Source organism: Callospermophilus lateralis, unplaced genomic scaffold, assembly GCF_048772815.1.
Source record: "Callospermophilus lateralis isolate mCalLat2 unplaced genomic scaffold, mCalLat2.hap1 Scaffold_592, whole genome shotgun sequence".
In the NCBI taxonomy this organism is placed as follows: domain Eukaryota; kingdom Metazoa; phylum Chordata; class Mammalia; order Rodentia; family Sciuridae; genus Callospermophilus; species Callospermophilus lateralis.
Window position 1 is genome coordinate 51246 of NW_027514558.1, and position 14750 is coordinate 65995.

Consider the following 14750-nt stretch of genomic DNA (forward strand, 5'->3'; position numbering starts at 1 on the left):
ATATATCAAAGGAAAAAATCAATGTCTTGTGAATAATTATTTATAAGAGATGATGATAATCACATAAGATAACAATTTTCATGTGTTGATTCTTAGGAAGTGTCAGAAAGACAGGAAATATTAGACAGGATGATATAATTTTGGATTTGGGTCAAGTTCAACCTGAATTCATAAAAGTACAGTGGAATGATGGTTGCCAGTGGGAGGGGAAGTAGAAAGTGGGAATGGGGAGATTTTAGTCAAAGGGTATAAAGTTTGAGTTAGGTAGATGAAAAGTTATGGTGTAGCATGCTGACTATAGTTAATTACACTGAATTGCATACTTGATATTTGCTAAGAGAGTAGATCTTAAATGTTCATGCCACACACACAAATGATAACTATATGAAGTGGTGAATATGTTATACAAATTAATTTGATTGTGATAATTATTTCATAATTGCTATGGCTTGGATATGATTTGAGGGTATTCCCCAAGGCTTCATGGGTTGAAATTTACTCCCCATTGTGAGATACTAACAGGGTGGAACAATTCAAGTACAGAGTCCATAGGTGGGGCCTTTGGAAAGTGATTAATTATACCTCAATAATGCTGGAAAAATAAAGGTTTTCTTTCTCACACACAAATAAATATGGTAAATTCTTAAATCATCAGAACCTAACTTAGCTTTGATGGTTCACTATCATTAATACTAGTGATGAACATTACAACACATTATAATAAAATATACATATGGTATGTACTTAAGAAAAGCTTGTTTTCCATTTTAAAATATGAAATGATTTAGTATTGTCGGCTTAAGGCAATTATTGATATTATTTCACATGTTCACCAGGAATAAAAGATTCAAGAGGGATCTAGCGCAGTGGTAGAGAGCGTGCTTAGCATACTTGAGGCCGTGGGTTCAGTCCAGAGAACAACAACAACAGATTGAGGCAAATTGTTTACATTATTGTTTCTTCACTCTTCACTTCGACATGAAAAATTTAAAACATAAATTACCTAGTGGTGACAGTTTTAGGCACAAAATATGCTTTATTTGCAACAACAAATGAGGTAGTCATAAAATGTTTACTAAAACGTGTTTGAATTATGCTTTTCAAAGAAGCAAAATGCCGAATTCAAAACTGAATTCTGATTGATGAGTTTCTTATTGTCATGTTAAAGTTAATTTTATTGCTATTCTGCAATTTTTGTCTAAATCTATTATGTTAGAAGAGGGCTGGATAGTCTTCGAAGTTAACACTAGGTTGCAAGGCAGCGGGAGAGTTCACGACAGACCCCCTGTGTTTTTCTGAGTGCTACCTCACCCTGCACTCACTCCTGTGGTTCTAACTCCCCGGATGGCGCGATCGCCACCCTGTTCTCGCAGGGAGCGGGATCTCGCTCTTCCACGCCATCTGCTTCTTGCTGCGTGCTCCTCGGGGTCTACCCACGCTGACGCCAGGGGGCGAGGGCAGGACGGGGCTCCAGACCTTCCAGTTAGGTTTGGGGTCACGTTCCTGACGACTCGGGCCCTAAGTGGAGTTTGGGGCCCTAAGGAAAGAGGGTTTGGACCTCGGGGTTTCGAGGGGCTGTTTAGGTGGGTGGGAAAAGGAACCGTGTGTGGTGGTTTCTGAGGAAAGCGGGCTGAGTGGCTAGCCTGGCCCTACTCCGGAGAACTACCCGAGACACCGAGCCTCATCCTGTGGCGGGCGCTTAACGTGCGCGGCGTGGTGGTTGGCTTGTGGTGGGCAGAGACCACCAGCGCTGCCTGAGGGGAGGGCGGGCCAGCAAATTCCCGCCGCAAGTCTCGACTGATAGCCCCGAGCCGCCCCTCGGGTCTACGGGGAGCCAGAGCTGCGAACCCCACCTCTGGCGTGTTCTGTACAGCGAGTTGGCTCTCGTGTGAATTTTTTTTTTTAAATATTGGGAGGCAAATTGGTAAATGTAAACCTGCACCACTTTTCTAGGTTTCACCTTGCTGTTGGTGAAGGACTTTCACTGCGCGGGGCAGTACACAAGCCAAGCAGGGACAAATTCAGATATTTATTTTACAGGGCACGCCCTTTTGAGAAGTCTAGGTGTCTGGATCCCCAGAGATTCAAAGACTTACTGCAGTACCAGGAATAAACAATCACGAAGGCGCCCACCCTTGCCCCTAGTCTCAGCCATGCAACGACGTTCAGCAGCTGCCTAAGTGTCTCTTAGGGCTCTACCAGGAAGGTGGCTGTGGACTGAAAACGTCTCTTACCCTCTGTCTTGCTCCATCCACATTTTTTTGTGAGAATGTTATATTTAAAAAGTTGTTACTGAATATACATGTGTATTTTCATTTTATATTCATGTGTATATTCACTTATTTTTTATTTTCTTTACATAGTATCCAAGATGAATGACAGCCTCTTTGTCAGTCTGGACAGACTTTTGTTAGAATTTGGTAGGTATAAAATGAAAATAAATAGGTAACTGTATTATTATTCGACATTTTAACAATGAAGTAAAGTCACAATAGAATTGTTTTAGTTTTCCAGTATGAGCAAGATATAAGTACTAAAGAAGACATGATTCAAAGAATTAATAGTAAGTAGTTTTGCATGTTAAAGATGTTTTTGTCTTAATTTTTATGACATATAGCATAATATATAATTGCCCTGTTTAGGGCAACATGTAGTTGGCATTGTAACTCTTCTGGAAATTCTCTACTAATTTATTAGTATAAATTCTCTACTAATTCTGGAAATTCTCTACTAATTCTCTCCACTAATAATGAGCTTTTTAGCCTAGGCAAAATAGTTGTGATTCACCTACTGTTTTTCAGTAATTTTGTGTATTCTGCATTTAATTATTTTGTGAAGAATTTTGCTTTAAGCAGCAATGACCCCTAAGGTGCAGTTAAAAAATGTTATATTTCTCAAGTAACAAGGTTACTTCAAATATTTGAGTGAAATGTTTATCTTTAAAGAAATCATCAAAAATTAGGAACCAGAATTGATGCCACATTTTCAGGAATAATAATTCTGAAAATAAGTGAATTGGCTAGTAAATATAAGTGAAGTGGCTGAGCAAATTAAATAAATATAATGCTTTAAATATTTTAGTTCTAAAAATATAACTATTAACTTCTTAATTGTCACAGAAAGATTGAATTTGGTTATTTTTTTCTACAATCAAAAAAATATTATGAAATTATTTAATATTTTCAAGAACTAAGTTTATCTTAAATCATTGGTAAATAAGTTAGTTGATGGTGTATTTAATAATTAATTGATAGAAATTATGTATTTGTCAATAACAAAATCCTTATGTTAATACAATTAATGAGTAAACATTTGCATGAATTTATAGCATCATAAGATGAATTGACCTTAAGTGTCACCTAATCTAGCCCAGTGTACATTCTTCAATTGCAAATACAAATTCTCCTTAGTTTCTGGGGGGCTGTGGTTTTTCTAGTTTTTACTACAGGAGGCTTCCCTTCTCAAGCCTCACTTCCTCTCCTTTCTGGCTGAACTCCTTTTAGGTAAGTTGACATAAACTGTTTTTCTTACTGTATTTGTTTATTTTGAATTTATAATTTCTACCTTAAGAAAATAAACATTTCCTCTTTTAGAATGCTTTGAAGACATAAAAGAAAACAAATCAACTATTTGTAAGATACATGAAACTATAAATACAACAGATGAGGAAATTGCTCATTACTGTAAACATAGTAATGAAATCAAAGACAACTGTAGTGAGTATTTGAAAGAAATGAACCTTCAGTAATTGCCATTTGATTTTTTTATTCAAGATTTCTAGGTTTATAGTTGAAGACACCATTGCTTGTTTTGTTTTGGTTTGGTTTTTTTTGGTATTGGGGTTGAACTCAGGGTCTTCCTTGTACATGCTAATAAGCATGTTCTCTACCATTGCCCTAAGTGCTGAATTATGAGATTTCACTAACTTAGATATAGTTAGTATAAATAAAGAATTTTAGTGTAGTCTATGTAAGTCTTATTAGTCTGAAATAATTTCCATTTTTTGACTTTTCAAGATCTTAGTGTTTTTGTTTATGTGGTGCTGGGAATCAAATCCAGGGCCTTATGCATGATAAGCAAGTGCTACCTTGATACATGATAGACAAGAACCACTGAACTACACTCTGGCTTAAGATCTTAGTTTGTATAAGGGAATCCAACCTAAAACTTTTCAAGATAAAACACTTCTTTTGAGAAATATCTCTCTAGGTCTTTTGTCCAATTTCTAATCAAGCTATTTCTTTTCTTGCCATTGAATTGTGTGACTTCTACTTCAACCATTTTTATGATAGGAAAATATTGGAAGTAACTCTAAATGTTCAACATTAAGGGACTAGTTAAATGAATTTTGGTATATCCAGATGACTGAACACTAGGCAGCCAATAAAATCATGACTTAGGTGTATGTTTGACATGGGAAAATGTTAGTATATTGCAAATTGAACAAAGCAGTTTATGCATCATTATTCATAATAAGAACCCAATGCATGATAATATATCTATATCTAAGAAAAACCTCAAAGGATGCACATTGAAAAGCTTATAGTAAATATCTTCTCATTGAGCTTATGTTTCTTATGGAATTTTTAAATACTCAGAATATATGCATGTATAATCTTAGACCTTCAAATTTCCTTTTGGGGAATATATTTTAAGTATCAGAAATTAAGGGGTTGGGGATATATCTCAGTTGGTAGAATGCTCACCTGGAATGCACAAGGCCCTGGGTTTAATCCCCAACACCACAAAAAAAAAAAAAAAAGAAATTAAGACAAATATTTAAGTATAATTTCAGTAAGTGATAAAGGAGGATAAATTTTATGTGAATATGATCTCAATAATGTTAAAATATATAATTGTAGCAAAATCTTGAAACAATTTTAAAATCATAGTAGTTATTTAATATTGAGAATATGTAAGATAGTTTCTTATGTATACACTTCTGTGCTTCCAAATGGGCATATGGACTTTTTTTTTCTTTTTCATTTTGCATATGTACTTTTTGAATTTGGAAAAAAAATGAAAATAGAGGAAATATTCAAACAATACTTAGAATGGAAGCTGCCATGGTATATATAGTAATTTTAGATTTTTTGCATTGGTAATAGTTTTCAAGTTATATAATAAAACAAAAATATATGAGGTGAATATTCATTTTATTCTATCTGATTTGATAATCTATTTTGGCCTAGTTTCAGCCATGCTATATTTGCTTCTTTCCCTATCATATCTCAAAAACAAATTTTATGTAAAAATTAATGAATATTAATATTTGAGCATATGAGTGTGTGGATATTGATAGTGATGGGGATAGGATATGCAATTTTTTTCTTTTTTATACTGTTGTATTTATTATTTTAAAAATTGGTTTATATTAATTATACAGAGTAGTAGATTTCATTGTGGCATAGGGAATGTTTTCTTGATGTAAACTTGTTTTCTCTAGGAAGACACATTTATTGCTCTTTAAATGATTTTGTTCATTTTTTATTATCTCTGCCAATTTTTTTATTTGTTTATCATTCTGAAGTGCTAATTACAACTATAACTTTTTTCTATAGCTGGAAGCCAACATGTGATGTTTTTCATAAACATGAAGATTATATGCAGGACCAATTTACTATTTATCAAGAAACCATTGAAAAAGACAAGTACAGTATATATATTAACTTAAGTGTATCAGTTTTATAAATTAGTATTACTGGAACATGCTTTGTAATAATTTAGAAAGTGTGTATTGTGAGGGAATTATTTTTAAGTAAATGTGATATCTTGGACTGAATCTTTGAAGGTCTCCATATTTGTTGTAAAAGCTTGAATATGTTGAGATATTGCCTTAGATATAAACCATTTATCTATCAGCAGTATTTATAGCAAAGTTCTTCAATTAATGGTATTTTTGACTGAACAGTGTAAGCAAACATTTAGGAGGATAATTATTTGTAGAATAAACATTTTGAAAAATTTGAGGTATTGGTTTTTTTAAAGGCATTTTGTGTCAAATTTCAGTTTTTCAGATTGCTAATTTAGTAAAGTGGTTATATTCTAATGGAGAAATACCAGTAGTTATCTGAATTTATTTTACTTCATGTAAAATCACATCATCTTAGGGATTAAATGTAATTAATGAATATAATAAAACAATGTTAGAGACTTTGAACATGATATATATGGCATTAAAATTTTACCTAATTTTAAAAACTGAAGTGATTTGAGAACACTTATCAGTTTTTACATTTTATTTAAGAAACACATATGTTGAAGGCCTTGTGGTGCATACCTATAATCCTAACAAGTTGAATGTTGAGATAGGAGGATCTCAAGTTCAAGGGCAGCTGTAGCAACTTAGTGAGACCCTAAGCAACTTAGCAAGATACTGTCTCAAAAATAAGAAATAATAAATAAATAAATAAATAAATAAAGCTGGGGATAAAGCTCAGTGGTAAAACACCCTTGATTTCAGTCCCCAATATCAAACAAAAAACCCTCCTAAAATAACTACCCATGTAGAATCTATAATCCATTATTTTCAAAAATGAGTCTTAGATTAGAACTAAAGTTTAAAATTGGGACTTAATGGCATTAGAAATCTTGTATGTAGATGAGGTTTCTCAGGAAAATATATGGAGCAAAGTGGAGAAAGGCAAAAGTATGCTATCATCCAAAGAGTAGACAGAAGGTGGAAAAGATGAAGGAGACTATTAGGTTGTCATTTATAGATCCTGCTTCAATCCCAAAAGAATTTGAGATATTTGTATAAAAATACCACAGTGTTTAAAAAAATCAAGGCTACATGTGGTCCTGCATATTGTTTGTTAAAAGTACAGAAATTAGGCTTTGAAATTCTTAGTAGTCAAGGCATTGATCAAGAAATATGATCAGAGTGTTCATTTAAAAAAATTCAATTAGAGGCTGGGGGTGTGACTCAATGGTTGAACATTTTCCTAGGATGCTCAAGGCCCTGGTTTTAATCCTTAGCAGTTTACTTGCTTAAGATAAGTTATGAAGTTTTTCCCGAGACTTGAGAGAAATTTCTCTCCTGGGTCTTCAAAAAGGGGAAATTGGGGAGTGTGGTAATATTTTCAGTAAGTTCTTTCAAAAAAGTCCCCGTTTTTAATGTTTTTATTAATGCATTAAGTTATACATAATAGTGGTATTCATTTTGACATATTCATTAATGCATATAATTTCCTTCATTTCAACAATCAGTACTGAGAAAGTAGGAAGGAAGTAGGGGCACTAGCTACTTATTTCTGATCTCCCATTCTTGTTCTGAGCATTCATGAAGACTAGTACTGCTAGAATAAATTAGATAATAATGACTTTCTGAATCATGACTTAGCTATGCTGTGTTCTGCCAAAGTTTCTATATTGAAGATGTTAGAAGTGGATATGACTATATAGTATGAACAAGATAAAATATGGTATGCTAATCTCATATGAAACAGGTGACCTAGGCCTAATTTTTCAATGGTATTTCTCTTCTCCCTAGACCATTTTCCCAAGTTATTATATAAGTGGGGTCTTAATTAATAAACATACATTTAGAAGAACAGGAACTTATTTGGGGCTCAACTGCTTTATCTTGCTAAAGGGGACAGAGTTTAGCAATATTAAAAAATTAGATCATTCTTAAAATTCAGACTTGTTGACCCAGTACTTATTAATCACTACTTATTAAACCAGAAGTTTTAAGAATACTTGCTCCTATTCTCTGCTAAGGAGAACAATCATTATAGCATCTTTTAAGAAATTTCTTGATCCAAGAAATAAAATCTTGAGGAATATAAGGACTATATATTTTCAAAAAGTTTACTATGAATATTATTTTTGAAACCAGAATTTGGTAAAAAGAGAATTCAGGAATATATTTTCTGTAGGACTGGAGATGTATAGCTCAATGAGTGAGGCTCTCAGTGCAGTCCCTAACACTGAGGCTGAGGGTATATTTTCAGTGAAGAACTGTATTGAGTACTTTCAGGTACTTTCAGTGTTATAGATCAGGATTGGCAAACATTTTTTGTAAAATACCAGATAGTAAGTATTGTAACTCAACTCTACTGTGTGGTACAAGATGGCTTTAGGCCATAAATAAATAAGTGAGATATGATCCAATAAAACCTTATTGGACAGTGAAATTTGAACTTCATATAATTTTATTATGTCATGGAGTATATTTCGAGTTTTTTTTCAATAATTTAAAAACCATTCTTAGTTCACAGACAACAGAGGATGGATTAGATTTGGCACATAGGCAGCCTGGGGATGTAGCTCAGTGGTAGAGCACTTGCTTAACATGCAAGGCTCTAGATTCAATCCTCAGTATATTCTCCCCTACCCCATCACAAAGTTTTGGCACATAGGCAGTAGTAATCAACTCCTTTGGCATATGGGTCAAACAAAAAAGAAGTCTTAATATTCTTTTGTAGGAATAATGCCTCACTTATGACTTGTGCCTAAATAGATGGTCACCCATTATTAGTTGAATTGATATAGAAGAGTTCCTCCAAACGGCTCAAATTTTTTTTTATAAGAATACTTGTGGGGTATACATGAATGATTATGAACCCAGAGTTTTAACACATAGAACGTGACTTCATGTAATAGTTTCAGCTAAAGAAAATTAAAGGAGATTTAAAAGGCATAGTTACAGAGGTCAGAACCCAGGGAGCATAGATATTTAAGAAGGTATAACTGATATTGGCCAAATTATATTATATCCTGTGCATGAATGAATAAGTAACAACAAATCCCATCATTATGTACAACTGTAATGCACCAATAAAAAATGTGGGGAAAAAAAGGTGTGACTAAAAGAACCCAGTTCTGCAATGTCAGTTAGGATGAACATAAAAAATAGATCATTTGATTGGACAATTTAGATCATTGATGACCATGGAAAGAATAATGTCATTATACTGGTGGGAGTGGAAGTTAAATTGAAGAAGATTAACCAGGTGAGGAATAAAAAAAGTGTAGCTGAGAAGTGTCTTGGGGTTAAAGAAAGTTGAAGGACAGACAATAATGAGAGTAATACAGACAAATAGATGTTTGAATTGCTTTTTATACTTAATTTAGGAGACTTTAACAAGTGATATTTACTAGGTTTTTAGATCTATTCTACATCATTTATTTTTAACAGAAAAATGTATCATGATTATGTATGTCAGTATAAAGAAGTTTTGAAGCAATACCAACTAAAATATTCAGAAACACCCTTTTCACGTGAATATTATGAGAAGAAAAGAGAACATGAAGAAATTCAATAGACAGTGTTGGCATGTTCTGAACTACTAAAAATGAGTGAAACTATTCTTATGGAATTTCTAGGTATTAACCTTTCTGTAATATGATGCTTTAATTATTATATCTTTGTACTGAGAAGAATACAATAAATCAGTCTCAACTATGACTTTTTTTCGGTGCCTGCACCCTTTCCATCACTTACCGAGTGGCCATTACACATGTATCCACAATAGTATTTCTATTTATAATTTTATTAGATAAGTATTGTTTCTGTATTTTAATTATTATTTTGTTTTCCTGGTGAGAGCTTCATAGATTTGTTTTTGTGTTTAATTCAGGTTTTAAAGGTCACTTTAAGGTCTTTTGGGATTAGTTCTCATGTACATGTGATCAAAAGCAAGTAATTTTAAGGGGAATAAAATTGTATATGTATTTGGCTTTAAAGTGGCATATCAACAATCAAACTAATGAAAATGTCATCTTGCTTTGTCTTTTCAAAGACGTTCTGATTAAATTGATTAATTATTACTTGTTATGATAGATGGTGGTAAGGAAGTGAGTCAACAATTATTCACTAATATTTAAAAATTCAGTGGGTACTTACCTTGTGTCAGGCAGTACTTAAGAAATTACAAAGCTCTCTTGCAAGGAGCTCACAGTTTAATAGAGGAGAAAGACAAATAGAGAATTCTAATACAGTATCACTGTGATAGATGCTTAAGTAATTCTTAATTGGTCTAAGTCTCACCTGCCGCAGTCTTTCGGCTGGGCACAAATCACGAGTCTCCACACAGCTTGTAGATTCAAACAGCAATTCTTTATTCCCGAACTCACACCGGCCGTCTACAAACACGTTCTGGGGGAATCCACGTTCTCTTTCCAAATCCACACTCTGCCCTAATCCACTCTCTCCCAAATCCACTCCGCATGGGCTTCTGTCTCCCAAAATATACTGTTTGACCCTAAGCACTCAAGAGGAACTCAGCAGCAGGATACGCCCTATTCCAAAAGAGGAACACCCTAATCTCCTATTATACTAAACCGCCCTATTCTAAAGGGGAAACACCCTACTCTCCTATTATGCTAAACTGCCCTATTCTAAAGGGGAAACACCCTACTCTCCTATTATGCTAAACTGCCCTATTCTAAAGGGGGAACACCCTAAACACGGATCCTGCCCTGGTCCTTGAGCAAGGTCACCTTTCAGAAGTCCTTCCACTAGACAGCATGGGAGTAAGCTGGCAAGGAATTTGTCATACCTACTTGGCTGATGGCTCCCAGCATCTCCCCCCTTCTGATTAATTAAACAACAAGTAATGTGGCTTAAGGACCGTGCCTGGTAGGTTGTCCAGTTCAACATATGGCTCTTACCCGTCATTGGAAAACTGACCTTTAGGCGTCAGCCTCCTGTCTTAGGTTGATACCAATGCAACTGGATCATACCCGTCACTGACTACCGGTCCAGCATACAGCCATACTTGTGGATAGGTCTATGCACCAGTGGGGGGGTGAGGTTCTTTGCCTCACCTCTGTTGGCCCCCAAATTTGGCCTTGGTGCCAGTGGGGGAGTGAGGTTAATGTGGCTTAAGGACCGCGCCTGGTAGGTTGTCCAATTCAACATATGGTTCTTACCCGTCATGGGAAAACTGACCTTTAGGCAACTGACCTTTAGGCGTCAGCCTCCTGTCTTAGGTTGATACCATTGCAATTGGATCATACCCGTCACTGACTGCCGGTCCAGCATATAGCCATTGGCCCCCAAATTTAGACCATCACTAGCAGAAGGGAGGAGAATACAGAAATGCCACGACACCAAGCCAATTGACAGTTCCTTTGGAAAAATTGCATCATTGGTGACACCATCAGCAAAGATCACTGGTGACACCATCAGCAAAGATATGCCAGCATTACCACAGCATTACCGCCCTATTCTAAAGGGGAAACACCCTACTCTCCTATTATGCTAAACTGCCCTATTCTAAAGGGGAAACACCCTACTCTCCTATTATGCTAAACTGCCCTATTCTAAAGGGGGAACACCCTAAACACGGATCCTGCCCTGGTCCTTGAGCAAGGTCACCTTTCAGAAGTCCTTCCACTAGACAGCATGGGAGTAAGCTGGCAAGGAATTTGTCATACCTACTTGGCTGATGGCTCCCAGCACTCACCTGTTTGTCAGAGAGATCTTTCCTGATGCTGAACTTGAAACTTTAATCCTCTTTCAACCTCCACAATCCTTTATATGCTTTTCTATCAGATTATTACTCCTATGTTTGTACTAAGTCTTCTTTATCCCTGTATTCTACCTTGCTTCCTTTCTGTTTCATCCTAAACCATTCTTTTATCTCTTCTGCTGCTTTTTATCCTTCATGTTTTGGTTTGAGCCTATTATATTTTTATGAACATTTGTTGTTTATCTATGCATTAACTTCTTAGTGGGAAAGGGCAGAGGTTAGTTGGTAGATGAAGTACAGAAAGTATAAGGGAGTTGGATATGAGTTGGGATGAGATGTAAAATTGCATGTTAAACAAGAAGAAGTAGATGGAGGTAGGAAGAATTAAAGATTAGGATTTAAATATCTATTTCTAAAAATTTAAACTGATACTTTTGGTAATAATTTAGCTTTATAAATAATATTCACCTGAAATGTTTGTTCTAGCATATAAGTCACATATTTTTAAGGCAGGATAGGAAGTTCTGATAAAATTTCTCTAGAGTTCTTGTTCACTGTTACTCTTCTATTCATTTCTAAATTCTAGATAGATAATAGAGGAACTTAGGTAATTGTGTTAATTAATAACCATGTAGGATGTCTATTAATAGCAGATAAATTTTCTACTTGAAATTGAGTCTAAATCCTCCCTAAACAGAATGTCCAGATGAAAGTTCTCAGTTTTACAGGGTGCATTGATGAACCTTATAAGGCAAGAAAAGGGAAATTGGGTGGATTTTTAATGTTGATTTTGGAATAATACATGATGGAAGCATAAAAAGTTAAATTGGGACCTGAATTTATTATATTTTATTAGTCATCCCAAGGACACAGTGAACTTAGTTTAAAAAAAAACAAATAACACCTTGTGAAAATATTTAACTGAATAAAAAAATTCTAACAAATATTTTTGATGGATGTTACTTTTAAGTTAATAGAGATCAATACTAACTTATCTTCATTAGTCTGCCAAATATTTATATTAATCTTACCTGTTTCAGAAACAGTGCTTATTGCTTATATATACCACACATATAAATGACATTATATAATATTAACTATTTCTGACATAGTACATTTATTTTAAATGTAAGGTTTACTTGCACAGCATAGTTCCTTAACATAAAAAGAGTTAATCTGAGATGTAAAACACAAGATATCCTCAAACATGCCAACAGTTTTACCAAAAGTTCATCTGAATTGAAGAAAGAAGCAGATGAAGCAGAAATGGAAATTAATTCATTAAACAAGGTATGTATTTTGTTATTGTTTCTAAAATATGTATTAATGTATAATAGTGTGTTAGTTGACACCTTAGGAGAGCTGTTAAGATAGCCTCAATGTAGACAAAGGCCAATTGATAAGCTTTAGATCACTTTGAAGCCAAAATGTTTTTCAGGTGTGGAATTTATTTAACTCTGAATTTGGGGGAATAGGTTGGCTTTTGGGAGGGCATGAAGAAGGATCAAGATGTAGGTTAAGAGGAATTTACTTACTGACTTGTGGTGCAGTAAGTTAAACCCAAGGCCTCATCCACACTAGGCTTTGGGTTTGATCCACTGGTACCTAATACCTCTGGCCCTGTAACAGGAATTTAAAAGCATTGAAAAAGTAACAGTGTTTTCAAAAAGGTGAACAGTAAATAGTTTAAATAATTTAATCTTGCAAAATTTACAACTGTAGTTTATAATTTTTAGGAAACCAGTCTAGAAACAGTTAAGCTTTTAAGGTTTTATTGAATATTTTTAGTATCATCCATTGAATTGTGGCTTTGATTCACATACATACAAGAACTCATCAAAATCATTTTATAAATTTTGAGAAAAAATTGAAAATTAAATTTTCTAAATTTTTTAAAAATTAGATTTTATAGTGATCATTCATAGTTACAAGGTACAAAATAATATCAATATAATTTTATTTTTTTTCTAAATATTTATTTGTTAGTTTTAGGTGGACACATATCTTTATTTTATTTTTTTATGTGGTCCTGAGGATCGAACCCAGTGCCTCATGCATGCTATGCGAGCACTCTACCACTGAGCCACAACCCCAGCGCCCCCAGCAATATAATTTTAATAATGAGAGAAAAATGGATGCTATTTCCTTTAAAATATGTGATAACTATGTCCCTATGTAAATATTCAATGTCTATTTTGCTTATGATTATTCTTTTAAAAAATGGAAATTATTGATATTTATGATTGAAAATTTAGTAGTAAGGAAAAGTTAAAGGGGTATGATTTAATATTGATGTAACTCTTAATGACTTTCAATAGAAGATAGTAAATTCTGCCAAAAATACAAATCTTGTGATTCTACAGAAAAAAAAATCATATTCATTAATTAAGACAAAATATTCTTCTTTGCAGGTAATTATTTCATTTTCCTTTCCCATTTTTATTTTTAGCTGATTGCAAGACTTAATGAAACCAAGAATCTTTCAGAAACTCTTGAAGAAAAGAAAAAAAGTACAGAAAAGAGAAAGGAATTGAAAGAAAGGTATAGGTAAATTTTAAAATTCAATTTTATGTGACCAGAGATTCTGCATCTAAAAGTTTGATTCTGTATTCTATCCTCTTTTTTTTTTGTTCTGATTAGTTATACATGACAGCAGAATGCATTTCGTTTCATTGTACACAAATGGAGCACAACTTTTCATTTCTGTGGTTGTACATGATGTAGAGTCACCCATTTGTGCAGTCATATATATACCTAAGGTAATAATGTCCTCATTCCACCATCTTTCCTACCCCCATTTCTGTTCTCCTTCCCTCCCTCCCCTTTGCCCAATCCAAAGTCCCTTCCTTCTTTCCATGCCCCCTCCCCTCATTATGGATCAGCATCCACTTATCAGAGAGAACATTCAGCCTTTAGTTTTGGGGGATTGGCTTACTTTGCTTAGCATGATATTCTCCAACTCCATCCATTTACCTGCAAATACCAGAATTTTATTCTCTTTTAATACTGAGTAATATTCCGTTGTGTATATATACCACAGTTTCTTTATCTGTTCATCTATAGAAAGGCATCCAGATCAGACAGTTTTGCTATTGTGAATTGAGCTGCTATAAAAATTGATGTGGCTGTGTCACTATAGTATGCTGATCTTAAGTCCTTTGGGTATAGACAGAGAAGTGGGATAGCTGGGCCAAATGGTGTTTCCATTCGTAGTTCTCTGAGGAATCTCCATACTGCTTTCCAGAGTGATTGCACCAATTTGCAGTGTACCTTTTCCCCAAATCCTTGCCAGCATTTTTTGTTGCTTGTATACTTGATAATTGCCATTCA

At 34.2% G+C, this 14750-nt stretch overlaps 1 pseudogene; it reads left to right on the forward strand.

Annotated features, from left to right (window-relative positions):
• Window positions 1-2371: 2371 nt before the first annotated feature.
• The window catches only part of LOC143388551 (protein SIX6OS1-like), a 29357-nt pseudogene continuing 16978 nt past the window's right edge, over window positions 2372-14750 (forward strand).